The sequence below is a fragment of the Loxodonta africana genome, chromosome 1 (assembly GCF_030014295.1).
Source record: "Loxodonta africana isolate mLoxAfr1 chromosome 1, mLoxAfr1.hap2, whole genome shotgun sequence".
NCBI lineage: Eukaryota > Metazoa > Chordata > Mammalia > Proboscidea > Elephantidae > Loxodonta > Loxodonta africana.
In genome coordinates this window covers 20,407,815-20,430,448 of record NC_087342.1, presented here as the reverse complement: position 1 = coordinate 20,430,448, position 22,634 = coordinate 20,407,815, and the positions used below count along the sequence as shown (strand labels likewise).

Genomic DNA, 22,634 nt, shown 5'->3' with positions numbered 1-22,634 from the left:
GGGTTAGCTCACAATTACTCCAAGTTTAACTCTCAGGCAATGGTGATAACTATGTTGTTGTTGTTGTTAGCTGCTGTTGAAGGTTAGACCCCATCTTGTGGCAACCTCATGTGCTAGAGTAGCATTGCTCCACAGGGTTCTTGGCTGAAATCTTTACAGAAGCAGTTGTCCAGGCCTTTCTTCCGTGGAGCTGCTAAGTGGGTTCGAACCGCCAACACTGAGGTTAATATTCGACTGCAAACCACTTGTGCCATCCAGGCTCCCGATGGTAACGATAAACGCTGTATTTTCATATCAAAAAGACCCATGAAATAAAAATATATCTTAACTAAGAATTTGCTAAGTTAGTTCTCTTTCAAATAATTTAGTGCTCCAGACCAAATTTTGGCACTTTATGTTTTACTTAGTAAAATGAATTTATTATTAATATTAGCATGTAAATAAGGTGTTGATCTCTTGTACATGGGCAAAATTTAAGGGGGGAAAAATTTAAAAAGCAGAAATGTTAGGAAATCATGGACAAAAATAAATTATAAACAGCTTAGAAAATTCATGGCCTAGGAAGCTAAGGCATAAACTAGCCTTGGATGAAAAACTTTCCATCTATGAAAAAGCCGTGATCCATGGTTAAAGAAATCAATCCAAAGTCCACAGAAGTAAACTAAAGTTTCGAGTTGCCGTCAAAAAAAAAGAAATATAGAAATACTTCACCCATCAGTGTTTTAAATGAAAAAAAAAATGAACATAAAATTCTATTAAATAAATACAATTAAATATTGTTTAAATGTAATGACTAGTTATGGGAGAGAGAATGGGTAATAACAGTAGCATAGAAGATCGGGGGGGTGGTGGGGGAGGACTGCAAACACCCAGAGATACAAAGAGAAAGACAAATATATACTAGTTGAAAAGAAAAAAAAAAGTATATACACACACACAAGTTGGCAATGACCAAAAACAACAAATATTGGCTAGAATGTGGGGAGGTTGGAACTCTCATCTCCTACTGGTAGGAATGTAAAATGGTATAACTGCTGTGGAAAACAATATGGCAATTCCTTAAAAAAATCAGAAATAGAGCTACCACATGATTCAGCAATTCCACGCCTAGGTATATACCCTAGGGACCTAAAAGCAGTGACAGGAACAGATATACGTACACTGATGCTCAATGCAGCATTATTCATAATAGCTAAAAGGTTCAAACAACCAAAATGCCCATCAACAGATGAACGAATAAACAAAATATGGTACCTACATACAATGGACTACTACTCAGCCACAAAGAAAAATGAAGCCCTGAAACATGCTACAAGGGCGGACCTTGAAGATATTACGCTGAGTGAAATAAGTCAATTGCAAAAGGACAAATATTGCAGGGGGTCACTTACATGAAAGGACAAGAAGAAGGGAATATATAGAGACCGATGGTTACTAATAGTTACCAGGGGCAGAAGGGGGGAGGCAGTAAATAGTAAAATTTTTATCTACGGTGATGGGAAAAGTGCTATCGACTAAGGCTAATAGTTACACAACCTGACTAATGTAACTGATATAACTAAGCTGTAAGCCAGAAAAACAGGGTGAAATGGTAAATCTAGTAAGTTTACAACAGCAGCCAAGAAAAAAAAAAAAAGGCTGCACTTGTTGACACTACTGAGGTACAACTAAATACCTCGTAGGATTAGATTTCTTGGTTTGAAGGTTTAGGGTCACGGCTTTGCGGGACTACCCAGTCAATTGGCCTAATGTTGTTTTCAGAGTCTGATGCACCTCCAAGTTCAGTGAGTAGTGCTTAGGGTTTTAAAACCTTTCAAGTAGTCACCCAAGATACAATTTGTCTCTATTCGCCTAGAGCAGTAGAAGGAGACCCAGGAACCGGAGAAGGAAATGATCGTAGGTCTAACTGCATCCATGAACTACTGTTGCCTTCACTATGAGACCAGGATAACTAAATGGTGCCCACCTACCGTTACTGAATGCTTTGATCAAGGACCTAACAGATGGATCCTGATCGAAACGAGTGAAAATTTCCTGTGGAAATCAGACTTACTAGATCCACTGAGACTGAGAGAATCCCCAAATCTACTGCCCTAAAATATTCTTTAAAACTTGAATCAAAACTTCCCATGAAGTCATCTTTAAATGAAACAACAGTTTAGTTCAATTAATAAAGAATGTCAGTCAGCCTTGAACACTGTGATCTTTTAAAGAATTATCTGAGATCAAATTGACAACAGTAACTCTAAAGCATAGAAGAGAACATTAAGGGGCACAGAGAGTGAAAGTGAAAATTAATGGTGGTGAAATAATATGGGTTGAGATAGTGAGAACAGTGACACAATATAAAGAATGCAACCAATGGCACTGACCTGTATGTGCAGAAATGAATTGTTGAATGGGTACATGCTCTGTTGCATATATTCTCACCAAAAAAAAAGAAAACTTTTTATTAAATGCTGCTGCGAAAATGCAAAATCATTGTGTGTTTTCCCTATGAAAAGCCTGAATACAACACCATGTCATCACTGCCTGCTGCTCTAGTCAACAAAATAAAGATAAAATCGATCCTCAGCCATGGCCCCCTACCTCCATATACCCAGACTCGGTCTGAAGAAATAAAATGGGTATTAAACTAACAAACAGTACGTTGTCATTTCCTGAACCTCTTGTCCCTGCAATTCTCTAAGGTTGATATTATTTACCTCCACTGGGCAAATAAAGAAACTAAAAAAGGTTAAATCACCGGATCTAGGCTATAGAGCTAGTAAGTGATACTACTGGAATTCAAAGTCACTTGGATCTGGTTCTGAAGCCCACATTTTATCCAGTACGCAATGTCTTCTCTCAGCGCACACGACTGTTAACAAACCTTTAGTCACAGTAACTTTTTTTTAAGACTGGTGTTTTCTTCCTGTGCTATCCCCAGAGGTATGTTTAGGTTCGGTTACTTTCAATTTCGTGGAAAGCACTAACAATTTATATAGTTCTTTTAGAAGAGAATGCAGGTCTTGCTAGCAGTAAATAAGGTGTTAGCTCTTAAAAGTAACAGGAGTTCATTATCAACCCAGAATTATACAAAGCCTCCAAATTTCCCAACTTTATTACTTAGCCTTTTAATTACGCTAGGTTCTTTCTGTGATCTATAACATCCAGCATAACCCTAGAGAGTAGGGGATTTCCATAATACCTAATTTGTCTCTCCATTATTCACACTGTGGAGTCACATCATACATGAATTTAATTATATCAATTCAACTATAAATGCTGGGGGGAAAAAAGAAACATAAGACAGAAAAATAATCTAAATAATGGTGGCAGGGTGGCCGTCACTGATAGCCCTCTCCCAGAGTGCGCATGAAATAGAGAATACGACTCTGCTGCTCCTCAGCCAGGGATCCCTGGGTGGTGCAAACGGTTCAAGTGCTCAGCTACTAACTGAAAGGCCAGAGGTTCAAGGCAACTCAGAGGCGTCTCAGAAGAAAGGCCTGGCAATCAGCCACTGAGAACCCTATAGAGCACAATTCTGACACATGGAGTCACCGTGAGTCGCAATCGGGTCGACGGCGACTAGTGAACTGGTGATGTAAGTTTCCCACCAGTTGTCAAGCTGGCACCTTCCTGAAGGGCTTTTTCAATGACCATTTTGACTATACAGGATTTGACCTTAAATGAGACTTCAAGCCCAAAGCCCCCACCTGGAAGGTGATTTCACTTTACTCGACTCTTTAGATCATGCTTTTAGAGAGCTGTTATCTTTAATAAGTGATAAGCTACTTTCTATTCAACTTAGGGTCCGTTTACATACAAGTGTCCCCAGGAGCCCTGGTGATGCAGTGGTTTAACGCTCAGCTGCTAACCAAAAGGCTGGGGCCAGCAGTTGACACCGCTCCATGGCGGAACGATGTGGAAGTCTGCTTTTGTGAAGGTTCACAGCCTTGGAAATCCCATGGGGCAGTTCTCCTCTGCCCTGTAAGGTCACTGTGAGTCAGAATTGACTCAATGGCAACAGGTTTGGTTTGGTTTCTGGTTTTGGTCACCAATTCCAGTGAATGGAAACTGAAGATAAATCAGGTTATTAAGGTCATGCTGTTGTTTTATGTCTGTCTTCTGAGATTTTAGAAATTACAACCACCGTGTTGCCATTCAAGAAGCCCTGGTGGCACAGTGGTTAAGTGCTCAGTGGGCTAACCAAAAGGTCGGTGGTGCAAACCCAGTCACTCCACGTGAGAAAGATGTGGCAGTTGGCTTCCGTAAAGATTTACAGCCTTGGAAACCCTATGGGGGCAGTTCTAGTCTGTCCTATAGGGTCGCTGTGAGTCAGAACTGGACTTGATGGCAATGGGGATGTTGCCGTAGACAGGTATAAAGTTTTTATTCCCACCACCACCCAGACCATTGGGAAAAAACACAGAATAAGGACAAAGTTCGACACAACATCCCTCATATCACTGTTCAGCTCTCACTGAGCCTGACCACTGCATAGGTTATATGTCTAAGTATGACCCAGAGCCCATTTCCCGGGATTAATATTAATCTTAGGAATAAAATACACTCATATTTTAAAACCTCACATTTACAGTGGTTACAAAACCGCCATGCTACACAAGCACAGCCTGATTCAGTACACAGGATGGAAGGGGGAAAGCAACCAGGATGTACCTTTTGGTACATACGTTGGCAGTTAATTCTTAAAACTTTCTGAGGTATCACTGCTCTACTTCATTAATTTAAAAAAATGATCAGGGAAATCAAGTAACTTACAGTAAGTATAAAGGGCTTTGAAGTCAGTCAGAATCCTAGCTCTATATGACTGTATGAGCTCTTAACCACTGCGCCACCAGGGCTCCGTATGTGACAGACTTCTGTTTCTAGGTTTGTGATGTTAGCTGTGTGTCACTCTGGGCAGCTTAACATCTCTGAACCTCAGTTTCCTCATCTGTAAAAAGGGGTTTAAGTGAGAATTATGTCAAGTGTTTAATCCGGGGCCTAGTATACAGTAAGCATACTCAATAACTATTAGCATTGTTCAAAATCAAACAGAATTCGAACTCAGGTCTAAGTCCCAAGTTCATGCTCTTTCCACTACAACATGCTGTGGCAACACACACCTACTGTACACATAAGAACCCATACTGGAAAGATGATATAAATAAGAAATGGATATCACCTAAAGGAAGTCCCGTTAAAGGCTAGCGAAACCAGCAGAGACTCTGAGTGGTGCAACCGGTTAACACGCTCGGATGCTCACTGGAAAGCTGGAAGCTCAAGGCCACTCCGAGATGCCTCAGAAGCAAGCCCTGGCAATCTGTTCTCAAAAGTCAGCCACTGAAAACCCTGGGGGCACCACTCTATCCTGACGCACGTGGGGTCGCCAGGAGACGAGGGTCAGCTCAATGGCGACGGGACTTTTTAAACCCGCAGGAATACTTTAGCTCTAACATCTGATAAGCAGAAGCAAGTAGAAAACTCCTCAGGAGATACCGTTTAGGCATTCGGGCTTACAGAGCTGGTTCTAGTAACCATGAAACTAGCTCCCTGCCCATGTAGGACTTTGTCCTGTAGGTCTCTACTCAGCCGTCAGGTAAACTCTTCATTTCCAGAGGTCGCCCAAATAAAGCTTGCTGGCTGGCCTGGACCCGCCAGCTATACTGCATCATTTTGAAACTTACCAACTTTATTTTCAAAATAAACTGCTACTCAATATTTTTACTTCATTATAACTGTGCAATTTATAAATGGAAGCAACCAAACAGTGTCATCACTTTTTCTACCCAATCTGCAGACCAAAACTGGCTTTGTGGTCCTGACACTTCAAAAATCTCATGTAAGTCTTACCCTCAGCCTAATCTCACAGTGGCTAATACAAAAACAGGGATAACAGCAAAAGTAAACTACAACAATCAATAAGGGGTTCACTATTTCAAAAGACTTCCAGTAACTGGTTTGCCTTAAAAGGGGGGCTGCTAAACCAGGACGGGGTGCCCACACATTTATTTTGGCAGCTGTAGCCTACTCAGCAAAGCAACAATCCTCTGGAGAAAGGAATGTCACATTTATTCCAGCGAAAGAAAATTAAGACATGTGCCTCGGTAAAGCCCCTACCTAGAGGAGAGCCCTTTCAGCTTCATGCTCTCCCTTCAAAGGACAACCAGATCAGTACACTCCTGCTTTAGCAACAAAACCTTCAGAAGATACTAAGTCTTCACTTTGCAATCATCTTTAAAATCCCCGCATTTCTTCGGATGTTTACAATTCTAACCTCTGTCTTACACATCTACGGTAGCCATTACACAAGAATGATCTACTCATTTCCTTCAGAAACCTGTGTAGGGGAACACAGGTTTCCAGGTGTAGGACTCCATATCCATTCATTTTGCACTAATATAAAAACTAAATATGGCTCTAAGACACTGATAGTTAAAAGTAGTTAATCATGTGAGTGGCTCATACCTCCTGTGTCCAGACAGGAAGATCCAAGGATGTTTCTTTAAGACCTGCGGGAGAAGAGGACACAATAAACACCTGTCACCATGAGCTGCCCAAATTGAGAAGCCCCAGACTGACTTACTGTCCACCCTCAACCCGCTTCCCTCCCAAGCGAGAAAACAGAGGTCCTAACATCCACTGGGACCTAACTGTGCGAAAGGAAAGACCATGAAGAGTGCAACTACCAAAGTCCTGGAGGAAAGAGCCCTGGTCGACCGGTGGTCATCTGGGTTTTCCTTGTCTTCCCTGCAGCCGACTCCCAGTGAGAGGCCTTAGGCAAGTCAGAAGTCACTTTCCCTCTCCAGGGCACAACTGATCCGCAAAGTGACCTGACTGGCAAGGAACTCTGCTAGTCAGTGACCAGGAGCGAACTCAAGGTGCCTTCAGTGAGCACCCGCACAAGCCCAGCAAGGGCCCTGCCAACACGCCCGCCTCCAAGACCCCAGCAATTCCCGGACTTTCTAAAGGGGCTGGACCCCCGCCCCGCTCCCGGGGCCAGCACGTGGCCACCCTCCTGTGAGCTGCGTGTCCAAACCAGGCCTTTACACCCACAACGTGGCCCCCTCCGTCCGCCCCACCTGTCCAGACATCCGCGGGCTCGGCGTCCCCTCCGATCCCCGTCCCCCACACACCTTCCCAGAGCAGTGATGTCCACACCCGGCCGGAGAGCACACACTCACCAGGGACCCACACCTCCGGCCACACTGCTCGACCCCTCCAACCTCTCCATCGCCACCGCCCACCGCTCCACGCCCCGCTGCCCCGACCCTCCGGCGCCCCGGGAAGCCAGGGCCACTCACCAGCTGCCACCGCGCCGCTCGCGCTCTCCTCGGCTGTCTCCCAGCCCGAGGACCCCAAAGGCCGCGGGGACCCGGGCCGCCGCAGTCTCCGCCGCCTCGCCTCGCCTCAGCCCAGCCCCATCGCCCTCGGCCGGCGCCGGCAGCCGCGGGTCGCTGGGGCTCGGGGCGCCGCCGCCGGCACCGCGCGCTGCGGCTCGGGGTGAGGGGAGGGAGGCGCCACGGCGGGGCCCGGCCGGGCCGGGCGCAGGGCAGCCGCGCTCTCCTCGTCGGCGTCCGCGGCGGCGGCGTGCAGCCCCAGCACGGCGGGAACCGGGGAGCGCGGTGCGCTGGCAGACGGCCCCTCGCCGCCTGCGACGTAGGGAAGCCCCCTTCCCTCAGCCGCGCCGTCCGGATCACGCCGCCCCGAGAGCCGGCGGCCGAGTGAGCGTGAGCGCGCGCGACCGGCTCGGGACTCCCGCGCCGGACGTGAGGTCACGTGACGGCCTCTCCGCGGCGCCCAGGGCGGGGGACGTCAGGCGGGGCGGGGGCGGGGCGACGGACTGGCCCCGCCCACCTCTGGTTTGCGCCCCGCCCCCCCAGCCGAGCTCTCGAAGAGCACGAATGCCAGGTGAGGCCCTCCGGGAGGTGCGCGTGTCGGGGTGTGCGGATGGAGAGTGGCTGTTTGGGGCCGGAGGAGGTAGAATTTGTCCTCTGGTGCAAAGTCAGAGATTATAGTTCAAAACCCATTTTATGAACAGAGAAACTGAGACCCAGAGGAGGGCCTAGACTAGATTCACCGAGGGAGCGTGGGTAGAACGGTGCAGTAGAAGCCGGCTCCTAGCTCCCAGTCCAGGTCTCTTTCACGCCCTGAGACCTACCCCTGCAAAGACAAGCATCTCTCGCATTTAGCTGGAGGCTCTGCGCCCAGCCTCGGGAGGAGGGCTGGGAGGTGTAGCCTCGGGAAAGCACCCACACGCCCGTCACATCGCCTCCGGCAGGAAGGAGTTTCTTCCGAAAATGCTGGATGCAAATCATATACTTCGCTCTGCAGAAGGTTTATCTCGGGGCACGAAGGAGACCGGATATCCAGATCGCCGACTGGGTTTTCGCTGTGCTCGGTCGGCGACGCGCGCGGGCAGCGGGGAGCGCCCTCAACCCCCTGCTGCCCCCGACTCAGGTCATCTCTGGGCCCCCGGGCTTTTGACGCCCGGCCATAAATGTTACTATTTTTCTACCTTGCTGCAAACGGAACTCTTAGCTCCTTGAGCGTCCGAGGGGAGTGGCGGCACGAAGCCCTGGTCCACCGGACTTGGGGACACAACCCCGAGGGCAATACGCTTTCTCTGGTCCATGGTGCATGGAGACACTTTACCGGGAACAGGGTGCGTTCAGGCACAGGTAGCACCTCATCTGAGTCAGTATGCTGCCCTGAGTCCACGAAACATTGTGCCTTGGGTTATATTACACTGGACAGTTTCGCCACGTTGTCTCACACTGGCCAACAGAGCACCGGATCAAGATGGGTCCACTGCTGTCGCTTCTCAATTCCACCCCCACTCCACCCCGCCTCTTCCCCCAGGATTCAGTTCAGTTTCAAACCTCACCGCATTGAAAGTACTAAATGAGATAACGGTGTACAAGGGTTGGGCAAACTGTAGGAAGTGGTCGGGTCGGGATTGCGCCCTCAAAGCCCTTTTAGCTCCTGGCTGTTTCCCCACAGCCTTTAAAGGATCTCAAGTCTCTACAGACCTAAAAACTATCGTGAACCCTCCACTCAAAGTCCCCTCTGCAGTTAGCTTTCCAGTATTTCTCTCCCCCTCATACAGACCTCTAAACTGTGGTTTCCACTGGCAGTCTCCACTTCCTCATTTCCCAATACTGCAAAGCCTGGCTTCTCCTTCTCTACACACACCCTTACCCACTCTGCTCAGACCAAAGTAACCATGACCTTCATTTTGCCAGACCTGGCAGGCATGAGTCCTAATTAACTGTTGGCAACTAACATCAACAAATCTTTCTAGATCATTCTTCTACATTTGACACTGATGACTCCCACCTTCTGGAATCTCTCTACTCCCTTGGCTTCCAGAAGAGTAAACCAACCAAACCAAACCCATTGCTATCAAGTCGATTCCGACTTATAGTGACACTGTAGGACAGAGTGGAACTGCCCCTATAGTGACACTATAGGACAGAGTGGAACTGCCCCTATAGTGACACTATAGGACAGAGTGGAACTGCTCCATAGAGTTTCCAAGGAGCGCCTGCTGGATTCCAACTGCTGACCTTTTGGTTAGCAGCCATAACACTTAACCGCTACGCCACCAGGGTTTCCTTCCAAAAGAGTACACTCTCCCAATTCATTTGTACCTCAATAAATAAGGCCTCTGCTTCCCTTGGTGGCATCATTAAATTCCAAAAGCTGGGAGCCTAGACCTTAAATGCAGGAATCCAATCTGGGTCCACAGCTCTTCTGGATCTGATAATTCTTCCTGGGGTGTCCTGTCCACCCTCATGTCAACTTCGAAATCATTAATGATTATCAATGTTCAGGCCAGACCTCTCCCACAAATTTTAGACCCAAATATCCAACTCCCTGCCAGGCAGTTCTAGCTAGATATCACAGCTCCCCAAGCCCCCAAACTCAGCATGTTCAAAACTGGACTCGTCCTCTGCCTTCATACCTTCCCTTCCCTCAGGCTTGGCACTGACTGTATCTGCACGGTCATCAAAATTTTGGGAAATTTTGGGGAAGTTGGTAATGAATGAGTCATTCTTGATTCAGCCCTCTGCTTCAACCAGTCACCAACCCCTATCCATTTCACCTCCTTAATAAGCCTTACCTCTGTTCCCACTGGCTGAGAATTTGCATCTCTACCCCAAATCTACTAAATCAGGACTTACAGTTTAACAAGATCCCCAGGTGATTCTTATGTGTAGTAAACCCTGTCTCCACTCGTGGTTCTCAGAATCCGGTCCCTGACCAGTATTAGCATCGCTTGGGAATTTGTTAGAAATGCAAAATCTCAGTAGGGGTTCAAACCTGACGAACCAGTTCCAAGCCCCAAAGCAAACTCGGCCTCCTCTCAGCCTCCAGAGTGAACTATTTAAAATGCACTCCTATTCAAATCCTGTGGGAATCCCTTGTTGGCTTCTGGCTGCAGTGTGTACTCTCAAGGTACCCAGCATGAGCCTGTCACTGCACTCTGGCTTTTAAAAGACCTCGAAGATTCTCACACTTCAGGATGCAGCCAAAATCCCCAAAGTAAGGCAAAATCCCCAAAGTAAGGGCTAGGTAAGACTATATGAAGATAAAGAGCAATTTAATTTTTCCAAAATTCCTGGCCACAGATATTTGGGGAATGATGAAAGGATAATTTGAACGCTGACTTGGGAGGAGATGATGAGTCACTGGAAAATGCTTGACCATGTTTACAGGCTAAGAGAAAAGAAGGAGCCAGAAAAGGAGGAGAAGCCCAAGACTGGAAAGAGAAAGGGAGTGGACTAGTCTTAAGAAGTTCTGGAAAGCTTTTTCTCAACCCATGCTGATGATTTTGGGCCCGGCCTCTGTTCATGCTTGCCTAGCCCTTCACTTCCCTGTTCCTACTCACTCTTAAAAACTCAACCCATGATCATGCCCCTCAGATAACAGCCCCACTAGTAAGCTCTAATTTCACTGTCCACAAACGTTTCACATCTCCATCCTCAAAACGCATGTCATAGATTGAATTATGTCCCACGAAAATATGCGTACCAATTTGGCTAGGCCATGATTCCCAGTATTATGTGATTGTCCACCATTTTGTCATCTGATGTGATTTTCCTATGTGTTGTAAATTCTACCTCTATGATGTTAATGAGGTGGGACAGGCGGCAGTTATGTTTAGGAGGCAGGACTCAATCTACAAAATTGGATTATGTTTTGAGCTAATCTCTTTTGAGATATTAAAGAGAGAAGCAAGCAGAGAGACAGGGGGACCTCATACCACCAAGAAAGCAGTACTGGGAGCAGAGCTCACCCTTTGCACCTGGGATTCCTGCTTGGAGAAGCTCCTCTTCCGGGGGAAGATTGATGACAAGGACCTTCTTCCGGAGCCGACAAAGAAAGCCTTCCCCTGGAGCCAATGCCCTGAATTTGGACCTATAGCCTCCTAGACTGTGAGAAAATAAACCTGTTTGTTAAAGCCATCGACTTGTGGTATTTCCGTTATAGCACCACCAGATAACTGAGAAAACACCCAACCTTGCCCCCTTCTCTCATGTCACCTTATCTCTTCTTTCCTTGAGAAAATGCAGATAACCAGGAGGGAACACCCTCATCTTCCCACCCTCAAATCTACACATCAACCCACACCTGCATCCAATATCTCTTCCCTCATTCCAGTTTTTATAGGGGGCTGATGCTTCGCAAGTACAATACTAGGCCTCCCAAAGATCACCACTGTTGCCAACTGCAACTGACATTTTTCTGGCCTTATCTTTCTAGCCCTCTCAGCAGCATTTAACTCCCTTTCTTGACATACTTTTCTCTTAGTTTTGATAACTGTTATGGATTAAATTGTGTCCCTCAAAAATGTGTACCAACTTGGTTAGGCCATGATTCCCAGTATTGTGTGGTTGTCCACCATTTTGTGATCGGATGTGATTTTCTTACGTGTTGTAAATCCTAATCTCCCCCTGTGGTTCATAAGGCAAGATTAGGTTATGTTAAAGAGGATTAAGGTCCCCTGATCCAATATAAGGGGACATTTCCCTGAGATGTGGCCTGCGTCACCTTTTGTCTTTGTTGCTGTTGTTAGGTGCCATGGAGTCAGTTCTGACTCATAGCCACCCCATGTTAAACACAATGAAACACTGCCCACTCCTCCCCCATCCTCACAATCATTGTTATGCTTCAACCTGTTGTTGCAGCCACTGTGTCAATCCATCTCATTGAGGGTCTTCCTCTTTTTCATTGACTCCCTACTATACCAAGCATAATGTCCTTCTCCAGGGACTGGTCCCGCCAGATAACATGTTGAAAGTATGTGAGATGAAATCTTGCCATCCTTGCTTCTAATGAGCATTCTCGTTGTATTTCTTCTAAGACAGATTTGTTTGTTCTTCTGGCAGTCCATTATATTTTCAGTATTCTTCGCCAACACCATAATTCGAAGTCACCAATTCTTCCATCTTTCCTTATTCATTGTCCAGCTTTCACATGATGTTGCTTATTGGTCCAGTTGTGAGAATTTTTGCTGAAGGATAATCCATACTGAAGGCTGTGGTCTTTGATCTTCATCAGTAAGTGCTTCAAGTCCTCTTCACTTTCAGCAAACGAGGTTGTGTCATCTGCATATCACAGGTTGTTAATAGTCTCCCTCCAATCTTGATGCCCTGTTCTTCATATAGTCCAGTTTCTTGGATTATCTGTTTAGCTTATAGATTGAAAAAGTATGGTGAAAGATACAACCCTGATGCACACCTTTCCTGACTTTATACCGTGCAGTATCCCCTTGTTCTGATTGAATGACTGCCTCGTAGTCTAAGTACAGGTTCTTCATGAGCACAATTAAGTGCTCTGGAACGCCCATTCTTGGCAGCGTTGTTCGTAATTTGATATGATCCACATAGTTGAATGTCTTTCATTGTCAATAAAACATAGGTAAACATCTTTCCAGTATTCTTTGCTTTCAGCCAAGATCCGTTTAACTTCGGCAATGATATCCCTTATTCCATGCCCTTTTCTGAATCCGGCTTGAATTTCTGGCACTTCCCTGTCGATGTACTTGCTGCAACAGCTTTTGAATGAGCTTTAGTAAAATTTTATATGTGTGTGATATTGTTCGATAATTTCCACATTCTTTTGGATCACCTTTCTTTGGAATGGGTACATATATGGATCTCTCCCAGTCAGTTGGCCGGGTAGCTACCTTCCAAATTTCTTGGCATAGACAACTGAGCACTTCCAGTGCTGCATCCCTTTGCTGAAACATCTCAATTGGTATTCCATCGATTCCTGGAGCCTTGTTTTCCACCAATGTTTTCAGTGCAGCTTGGGCCTCTTTCTTCGGTACTCCCTATGCTACTTCCTGAAATTGTTGAATGTCGACCAGTTCTTTTTGGTACAGTGACTCTGTGTATTCCTTACATCTTCTTTTGACGCTTCCTGCATCGCTTAGTATTTTCCCGATAGAATCCTTCAATATTGCAACTCTAGGCTTAAATTTTTTTCTTCTCTTCTTTCAGTTTGAGAAATGCCGAGCGGGTTCTTCCCTTTTGGTTTTCTAACTCCAGGTCTTTGCATATTTCATTGTAATACTTTACTTTGTCTTCTCCAGCCACCCTTTGAAAGCTTCTGCTCAGCTCTTTCACTTCATCATTTCTTCCTTTCGCTTTAGTTACTGTACTTTAAAGAGCAAGTTTCAGAGTCTCTTCTGACATCCATTTTGGTCTTTTCATTCTTTCCTATCTTTTTAATGACCTCTTGCTTTCTTCATGTATGATGTCCTGGATGTCATTCCACACCTCCTCTGGTCTTTGGCCATTAGTGTTTGATACATCAAATCTACTCTTGAGATGGTCTCTAAATTCAGGTGGGGTATACCCAAGGTTGTACTTTGGCTCTCGTGGACTTGTTCTAATTATCTTCAACTTCGACTTGAACTTGGAGATGAGCAATTGAGGGTCTATTCCGCGGCTGGCCCCTGGCCTTTTTCTGACTAATGATATTGAGCTTTTCCATTGTCTCTTTCCATAAATGTAGTCGATTTGATTCCTATGTATTCCATCTGTCAAGGTTCACATCTATAGTCGCTGTTTATTTTGTTGAAAAAAGGTATTTAAATGAAGATAAAACCTTTTATCTTAGAAGAGATAAAAGGAGAGAGAAGTAAGCAAATAGACAGGACCTCCTACCACCAAGGAAGTAGAGCTGGGAATGAGCATGCCCTTTGGACCCAGGGTCCCTGTGCTGAGAAGTTCCTAGACCAGGGAAAGACTCATGAAAAGCTGACATAAACAGAAAGCCTTCCCCTGGACCAACACCCTGAATTCAGACTCGTAGCCTCCTAAACTGTGACAGAATAAACTTCCGTTTCTTAAACCCATCTACTTGTGGTACTTCGGTTATAGCAACACTAGATAACTAAGACAATAACATGCTGTCTTTTGGAATTCCTCCTCCCTCTTTGTCTACTTTTCCTTAACTTCTTGTGGGGGCTTCCTCCTTTTAACCTCCAAATGTTGCTGATCCCTAGGATCCATTTCTCTCTCTACACAATTTTTTTTTTTCTATTTGGGGTCTATGGACCTTAGAAGAGTCATGAATTCCTAAAATTTGAATGCAAGTATTTTTAAAGAATTACAGCTTTTGTCAGGTTTTCAAAGGTATCTAGGACCACCGCCCCCCCCCCAAAAAGGATGAGAGCATGGATCCAAATGCTGTCACCTTAGGTGACCTCATCTGCCATGGCTGTAGCTATCACCTGTGAGTGCATTAATAATCCCCAGTTGCATACCTGCAGCCCAGGTCTCTCTTCAGAGTCCCTGGGACATACCTGCCTTACATCTTCATGTCGTGTCTCACTATTGTTGTTGTTAGGTCCCATCGAGTCAGTTCTGATTCATAGTGACCCTATGTACAACAGAATGAAATACTGCCCAGTCCTGCGCCATCCTCAGTTGTTGCCATGCTTGAGCCCACTGCTGCAGCCACTGTGTCAATCCGTCTCATTGAGGGTCTTCCTCTTTTTTGATGACCCTCTGCTATAGTAAGCATGATATCCTTCTCCAGGACTGATCCCTCCTGATAACACATTCAGTGTATGTGAGGCTAGTCTCGCCATCCTTGCTTCTGATGAGCAAGCATTCTTGTTGTCCTTCTTCTAAGACAGATTTGTCCTTTTGGCAGTCCATGATATGTTCAATGTTCTTTGCCAACATCACAATTCAAAGGTGTCAAATCCTTACTCATTTTCAAGCTTTCACATGCATATGAGGCAAATGAAAACATCATGGCTGGGCTCAAGCACACTTTAGACTTAAAGGTGACACCTTTCCTTTTCAACACTTTAAAGAGGTCTTTTGCAGCAGATTTGCTCAATGCAACGCGTCTTTTGATTTCTTGACTGCTGCTTCCATGGGTGTTGATGGTGGAATCAAGTAAAATGAAATCCTTGACGACTTCAATCTTTTCTCCATTTATCATGATGTTGCTTATTGGTCCAGCTATGAGGATTTTGTGTTCTTTATGTCGAACAGTAATCCATACTGAGTTCTATAGTCCTTGATCTTCATCAGTGAGCACTTCAAGTCCTCTTCACTTTCAGCAAACAAGGTTGTGTCTTCTGCATATTGCAGGTTGTTAATAAGTGAGCTGCATCTTAACAGCTTCCTCCAGTCTTGATGCCCCGTTCTTCTTCATGTAGTCCAACTTCTCAGATTATTGGCTCAGCATACAACTAAATACACATGGTGAAAGGATACCACCCTGAGGCATACCTTCTCTGACTTTAAACCATGCAGTGTCCCCTTGTTCTCTTCAAATGACTGCCTTTTGATCTATGTACAGATTCCTCATGAGCACAATTAAGTGTTCTGGGATTCCCATTCTTCACGATGTTATCCATAATTTGTTAGGACCCACACAGTTGAATGTTTTTGCACAGCCAATAAAACACAGGTAAACATCTTTCTGACATAGGGCGGCTCAAGAAGAAAATGAAGTATTATCATGACATGCGCAAAGATCTGGAGATAGAAAACCAAAAGGGAAAAACAGGCTCAGCGTTTCTCAAGCTGAAAGAACTGAAGAAAAAATTCAAGCCTTGAATTGCAACAGTGAAGGATTCTATGGGGAAAATATTAAACGATGCAGGAAGCATCAAAAGAAGATGGAAGGAATACACAGAGTCACTATACCGAAAAGAATTGGTCTACGTTCAACCATTTCGAGAGGTAGCATATGACTAAGAACCAATGGTACTGAAGGAAGAAGTCGAAGCTGCACTCAAAGCACTGGCAAAAAACAAGACCCCTGGAATTGATGAAGTATCAACTGAGATGTCTCAACAAAAGGATGCAGCACTGGAAATGCTCACTTGTCTATCCCAAGAAATATGGAAGACAGCTACCTGGCCAACTGACTGGAAGAGATCCATATTTATGCCTATTCCCAAGAAAGGTGACTCAACAAATGCAGAAATTAATTAAAATTAAACTAATATCACACACAAGTAAAATTTTACTGAAGATCATTCCAAAGTGGCTGCCGCAGTATATAGACAGGGAACTGCCAGAAATTCAAGCCAGATTCAGAAGAGGGAACCAGGGATATCAATGCTAATGTCAGATGAATCCTGGCTGATAGTAGAGAATACCAGAAAGATGTTTACGTGTCTCACTGGCATCTCATAATTTCACTTATCTAAAACTCAACTCTTGCCCTTCTTTCCCAAACCCACTCTTCCCCCGGGCTTCCCAACCTTAGCAAAAGACACTACCACAAGTCCAGCTACTCAAACCAGAAACCTAGGAGTCACTCTCTACACCTCCCTGTCCTTCTCCATCCATATCAAATCTAATGCCAAGTCCATTTCAAATCCTTCCACATCTCTCCATCTCCAGTGCCGCCTTCATCTCTCACCTGTGACCACTCCTTTAGCCCCCAATTGATTTTCCCTCTTTCACCCTTGCCTCACTCCAGTCCATTCTCACACAGCAGCCAGAGTAATGTTTAAGGTGTGTGACTTGGAGCATAGCCCCTATAGAAGGCTTTCAACTCCTTCCCATTTCACTTACAATAAAATGTGAATTTCTTCTTTGACCTACAAGGTCCAGTGTAGCATACAGCCTGCCCTTCACTCCCCCTTCGCTAGCCCTAGCTCCCTCCGTCATACCTCCGCTCCCTGTTCACCTCACTCCACCACAGTTGGCCTCCTTTCAGTTTTTCGAATACCACCATTGTAGGGTAAAAAACATCACAAAGTTTAATAAAGCAAAAAGGAAGTTGTATTTGGGATATATTCAAAAAGACAAAAGTTGAGAAGTGGACAAGCATGCTGTCAGAGCTAATATCTGCCTGAGTCCAGAGAATATTACAGAATAGACCAGAAAGGGAAAATGAACAAGTATGCTGTCACAACCATGTCTGTCCAAGTCCAGAGAATTTTACAGAATAGGCAAGAATGGGAAAACTGACAAGCACGCTGCCACAGTCATGTCTGCCTGAGTCCAAGGAAGGTTACAGAGTCATCAGCATATATTAACACTACAAAGTGGGCAAAACTATTGAAAGTTTCACCTTTTCACAGACTGGCTAGAAAATGTAATCTTACATTTTGAATTGTCTTTCTTAAGGATCATTGGTGCAGGTTTCAGTAGCCAGCAGTCAGGAGGGCCTTGACTGGTCCAACAGATTTCTATTTGCTAAAAGTTAATAGAAAAAGATAAGAGTGGAAAGTCTTTTGCATTCTGGCTTCTGTGAAAGTTTTCCTAAAAGATGTTTTCCAAGATTATCCTATCTATTGTCTTTATACCTCAGGGCCCAGTTGATGTGTCCTTGTAAGTCTTTGTGAGCCCAGCTCCATCTGGGTCACGTTCTCTATGTTGAAGGACAAGGAATAATGACTCCAATATTATTTCCAAATTCACCACTAAGCTGTTGCCTGCCTCAGGGCCTTTGGGCAACACCTTATTTCTCTTCCCTTTTTGCCTTGCCTGGCTCACTCTTGCACAAGTTCAGCTCTTAGTTTAGGTATATCTATATCAGTTATGGAAACCCTGGTGGCGTAGTGGTTAAGTGCTATAGCTACTAACCAAGAGGTTGGAAGTTCAAATCCACCAGGCACTCCTTGGGAACTCTATAGGGAGGTTCTACTCTGTCCTATAGGGCCTCTATGAGTCGGAATCGACTGGACAGCAATGGGTTTGGCTTTTTTGGACATCAGTTATTGAGAAATGCTTCCCCTGTTGCTCATTCTTTCCTGATGTTTTCTCATGTCCTCTGTGTGTTTACTTGCACAATATTAATTACCTGTGAGTTTATGTATATGTTTGTTTAACACCTTTCTCTGCCACCAGACTGCAAGCTCTTTGAATATGGGGACCAACCAAAGTTCCACAATTTCTCTCAGAGGGGCTCAAAGGCAGCAATGTTGTTAGAAGAGGAGACGGGAACTTGTTTAGTGACACTTTGTGCGAGATTGACAGAGCAGCAGTTGTCCATCTTTCTAAGTGGGGGAAGGACTGGTGGAATTATGGGAAAATGGTGTATAAAGTACACAAGGCTGTAAATCTTTACGGGACCAGACTGCCACATCTTTCTCACATGGAGCGGCTGGTAGATTTGAACCACCAACCTTTCTATTAACAGCCGAGAGCTGAACCACTGCACCACCAGTACTCCCCATAAAGATTAAAAAACTAAAACCAAACCCGTTGCCGTCGAGTCCATTCCGACTCATAGCGACCCTGTAGAACTGCCCCATAGGGTTTCCAAGGAGCACCTGGTAGATTCAAACTGCTGACCTTTTGGTTAACAGACGTAGCTCTTAACCACTACGCCACCAGGGTTTCCAAACCAAACCCGCTGCCATGGAGTTGATTCCAACTCATGATGACCCTATTGGACAGAGTAGAACTGTCCCATAGGGTTTCCAAGGAGTGGCTGGTGGATTTGAACTGCCCACCTTTTGGTTAGCAGCCAAATGCTTAAGCCACTGCACCACCAGGGCTCCTGGTCCATAAAGATTACAGCCTTGGAAACCCTATGAGGCAGTTCTACTCTGTTCTATAGGGTTGCGATGAGCCACAGTCTACTTGACAGCAGTGGGTTTGGGTTGAGTTTTATTATTTCTTTTAACCATTACAACAGTTCAATGGGGTAGTTACTATTATATGCATTTTGTAATGGATGAAAAAATGGAGGAAGCTTCACATGCATTAACTCGTTTAATCTTTCTAACAATCCTAGGAAGTAGGTACTACAATTATGTCCATGTTTACAAATGAGGAAACTGAGGAAGGCTTAAAATGCTATCTTACAGAATGGGAAAGATGTGTTAAATAACTCACCCAATGTCACGGAGATAGTAAACTGCACAGTAAGGATTTAAACCCAAGCAATTTGGCCCCAGAGCCAAACTCTTGACCACTCTAACCACGTGAGGTTATAGTGACTCATTTTTTGCATTTCCTTAACACTTTATCTTTAACTCTTTGGATTATCTGTTTGAGCAACCAGGCTCTGACTTCCACATGAGCAAGGATGTTATTCACCCATTTCTAGATCCTTAGTCCCTAGCAGAGGACCTGGCACATAATAATAATCAATAAGTGTGATCAGTAAGTGAATAACAAATTATCTTTGATTTTTCACTATGTCAGATTCTACCACCCAAGTATCTGTTTGTCTGACTGTGGTCAGTTGTGTTGCTGTGGTGCTGGAAGTTGTGCCACTGGTATCTCATATACCAGCAGGATCACCCAAGGTGGACAGGTTTCAGTGGAGCATCCAGACTGAGACAGACTAGGAAGAAAGGCGTGGTGAACTACTTCCAAGAATTCTTCAGTGAAAACATTATGGATCACAATGGAACTGACTGACCTGATTACCTTTGGACACATCATAAGGGCAGACCAATTGCCGGGGGGGAGACATTGTTTTTGGTGAAGCAGAGGGGCAATGAGGGTAAAGAAAAAACTTGGTGAGATGGATTGTCACAATGACTGCAACGGTGGACTTAAACATGCCTGAGATTGTGCAGATAATGCAGGAGTGGGCAAGGTTTCCTTCTGCTGTACGTAAGGTTGCATAAGCAGAAGTCACTCAACAGTAACTAACATTAATAACATGTCAGACCAGCAATGGAATGGCTATGATTCCCATTTTATACAGAAGAAAAATGAGGTTCAAAACTTGACAAAAAGAAGTGACTTGTCTAAGAGTCCACCTGACTGAGTCCAGCCCCCTTACATGGTCCCTCTGCTGCTTCTACATACGGTTAGAAGACACATGATTAGATTAGAAAGCCTTCGCCTTGAAAAATGTCTAAAAAACACCATAGCACTTGTTATGGGTTGAATTGTATTCCCCCATCTCCCAAATATGCGTTGGAGTCCTAACCCCTATACCTATAGATGTAATCCCATTTAAGAACAGGATTTCCTTTGTGATGTTGATATGGCCATATCAGTGTAGGGTGTGTCCTAAACCTAATCACTTCTGAGATAAAAAGAGCAGCTAGACACAGGGATATACAGATGACACAACCTTGCTTGCTGAAAGTGAAGAGAACTTGCAGCACTTACTGACAAAGATCAAAGACCATAACCTTCAGTATGGATTATACCTCAACATTAAGAAAACAAAAATCCTCACGACTAGACCGATAAGCAACATCATGGTAAACAGAGAAAAGATGGAAGTTGTCAAGGACTTCATTTTACTTGGACCCACAATCAACGCCCATGGAAGCAGCAGTCGAGAAATCAAATGGCTCACTGCACTGCCAAATCTGCTGCAAAAGACCTCTTCCAAGTGTTAAAAAGCAAAGATGTCATCTTGAGGACTAAGGTGCGCCTGACCCAAGCCACGGTATTTTCAGTCGCCTTATATGCATGTGAAAGCTGGACAACAAGTAAGGAAGACCGAAGAATTGACACCTTCGAATTATGGTGTTGGTGAAGAATGTTGAATACACCATGGACTGCCACAAGAACGAGCAAATCTGTCTTGGAAGAAGTATAGCCAGAATGCTGCTTAGGAGCAAGGATGGCGAAACTTTATCTCACATACTTTGGACATGTTATCAGGAGGGACCAGTGCCTGGAGAAGGACATCATGCTTGGTAAAGTAGAGGGTCAGCAAAAGAGAGGAAGACCCTCAATGAGATGGATTGACACAGTGGCTGCAACAATGGGCTCAAGCACAGCAATGATAGTGAGGATGGCTCAGCACCAGGCAGTGTTTCGTTCTGTTGTATACAGGGCTGCTATGAGTCAGAACCAGCTCAATGGCACCTAACAACAACAACATAGACGTGGAAACAAGGGAGAAGAAGGGAGCAAGATAGATACACGTGAAGATCTCCAAGGAATCAAGGAATTCTGGAAGGGACAAGAATCTTCCCACAGAGAGAACCTTCCCAGTAGCCGATGCCCTGAATTCAGGCTGTAAGAAAATAACATTTCTTTCTGTAAATTAAAGCCATCGACTTCTGGTATTTCTGTTACAGCAGCGCTAAGAAACTAAGACAGCATTCCCTGCCTTTTCTAGAAAAGAGTGGTCATTAAAAGTTCTTTGATTATGATATTTCTCCAACAAGCTTGATTTCTTTCCTTTAGCTTCTTCTAAGCCATTCTTTTCATATTTGATTTGGACTATACGGGCCTGTGTGTGTATGTGCGTGTGTCTGTGTGTATTGGGATAGGGAGTAGAGCTATGAGTCAGAAGTTAAGAAACTGGAGTCCAGGATCCACCATTGACTTATTTCCGTTACTAAGCAAGGCATGCAATCTTTTTTGCCCCTGCCACGTAACAAAAGCCAGGGACCTGGCATTCTTTTGATAACACGGTGTCCTGGGGTGTGGTGAGTCACCTGCCACTGAATATTGTTTACCAAATCACAGTTTTGGGAGTGGGACCCCTCCTAAAGGCCTGATCACTGCTGGAATATAACCAGGCATATGGTGCCAGCTGGCACTCTGAGAGAAAGAAAGTCCTGACTTGCAACAGATGACAGTTTCATGGTATCAATACTCCCCCACCACAGCCAATGTCAAAATTCCCGCAAATTAGCAATCTGCTTCAGTGAACTGACAGAGACAGGCTCTAGCACACTCCTGCCTATAGCAACTCCCTGTGGGGAAGGCCTGCTCCATAGGCTGTTATAAGGGTTTCGATATAATGTGTGGACATAATGATTTGACCTCTGAGAAAACAACAATTGTATTAGAGATAGGGAAACTGAATTCAAGTCTTGGCCTTCTTTTTATAAGCCACATATGTATTTCTTTGAATCTCAGTTTTAATGGGAATAATAGTACCCACCTTGCAGAACTGTTGTTTATCTAGCAAACGCTCAGCACTTACCTGATAGGCACTTTCAAGTACTGTACAAATATGAACTCAATCTTTATAACAACAGTGGGGTAAATACTATTATCAGTTGACAGATGAAAAAACCATAGAGAAGTTAACTAAGTTCTCTAAGGTCATACTGCTAACTAGTAATAGAGTCAGGATTTGAAGCTGGCTCCAGGGCCCATTCTTTTTACCCACTATAGCCTGCAAGCCAAACCCATCCTGAAGTCTGTTTTTGAAAATCAAGTTTTATTGGAACACAACATTGTTCGTCATTTACATGTTGTCTATGGCTGCTCTCA

General features: G+C 44.7%; 1 protein-coding gene across 11 annotated transcripts in view; it reads right to left on the bottom strand.

The window, feature by feature from the left end:
• ATP13A3 (ATPase 13A3) overlaps positions 1-7,360 on the bottom strand; it is a 96,491-nt gene extending 89,131 nt beyond the window's left edge. For 4 of the 11 annotated variants that reach the window (XM_023551638.2, XM_064270818.1, XM_023551637.2 and 1 more), the window contains exons 1-2: positions 6,454-6,497; positions 4,765-4,939 (exon numbers count right to left, since the gene is read on the bottom strand). The gene's annotated coding sequence lies outside the window, so the exon portion shown is untranslated. Of the gene's footprint in view, positions 1-4,764; positions 4,940-6,453; positions 7,043-7,289 lie in introns of those variants that run through there. The other 7 variants (XM_064270616.1, XM_064270676.1, XM_064270775.1 and 4 more) reach the window with 4 other exon arrangements.
• Positions 7,361-22,634: the final 15,274 nt, after the last annotated feature.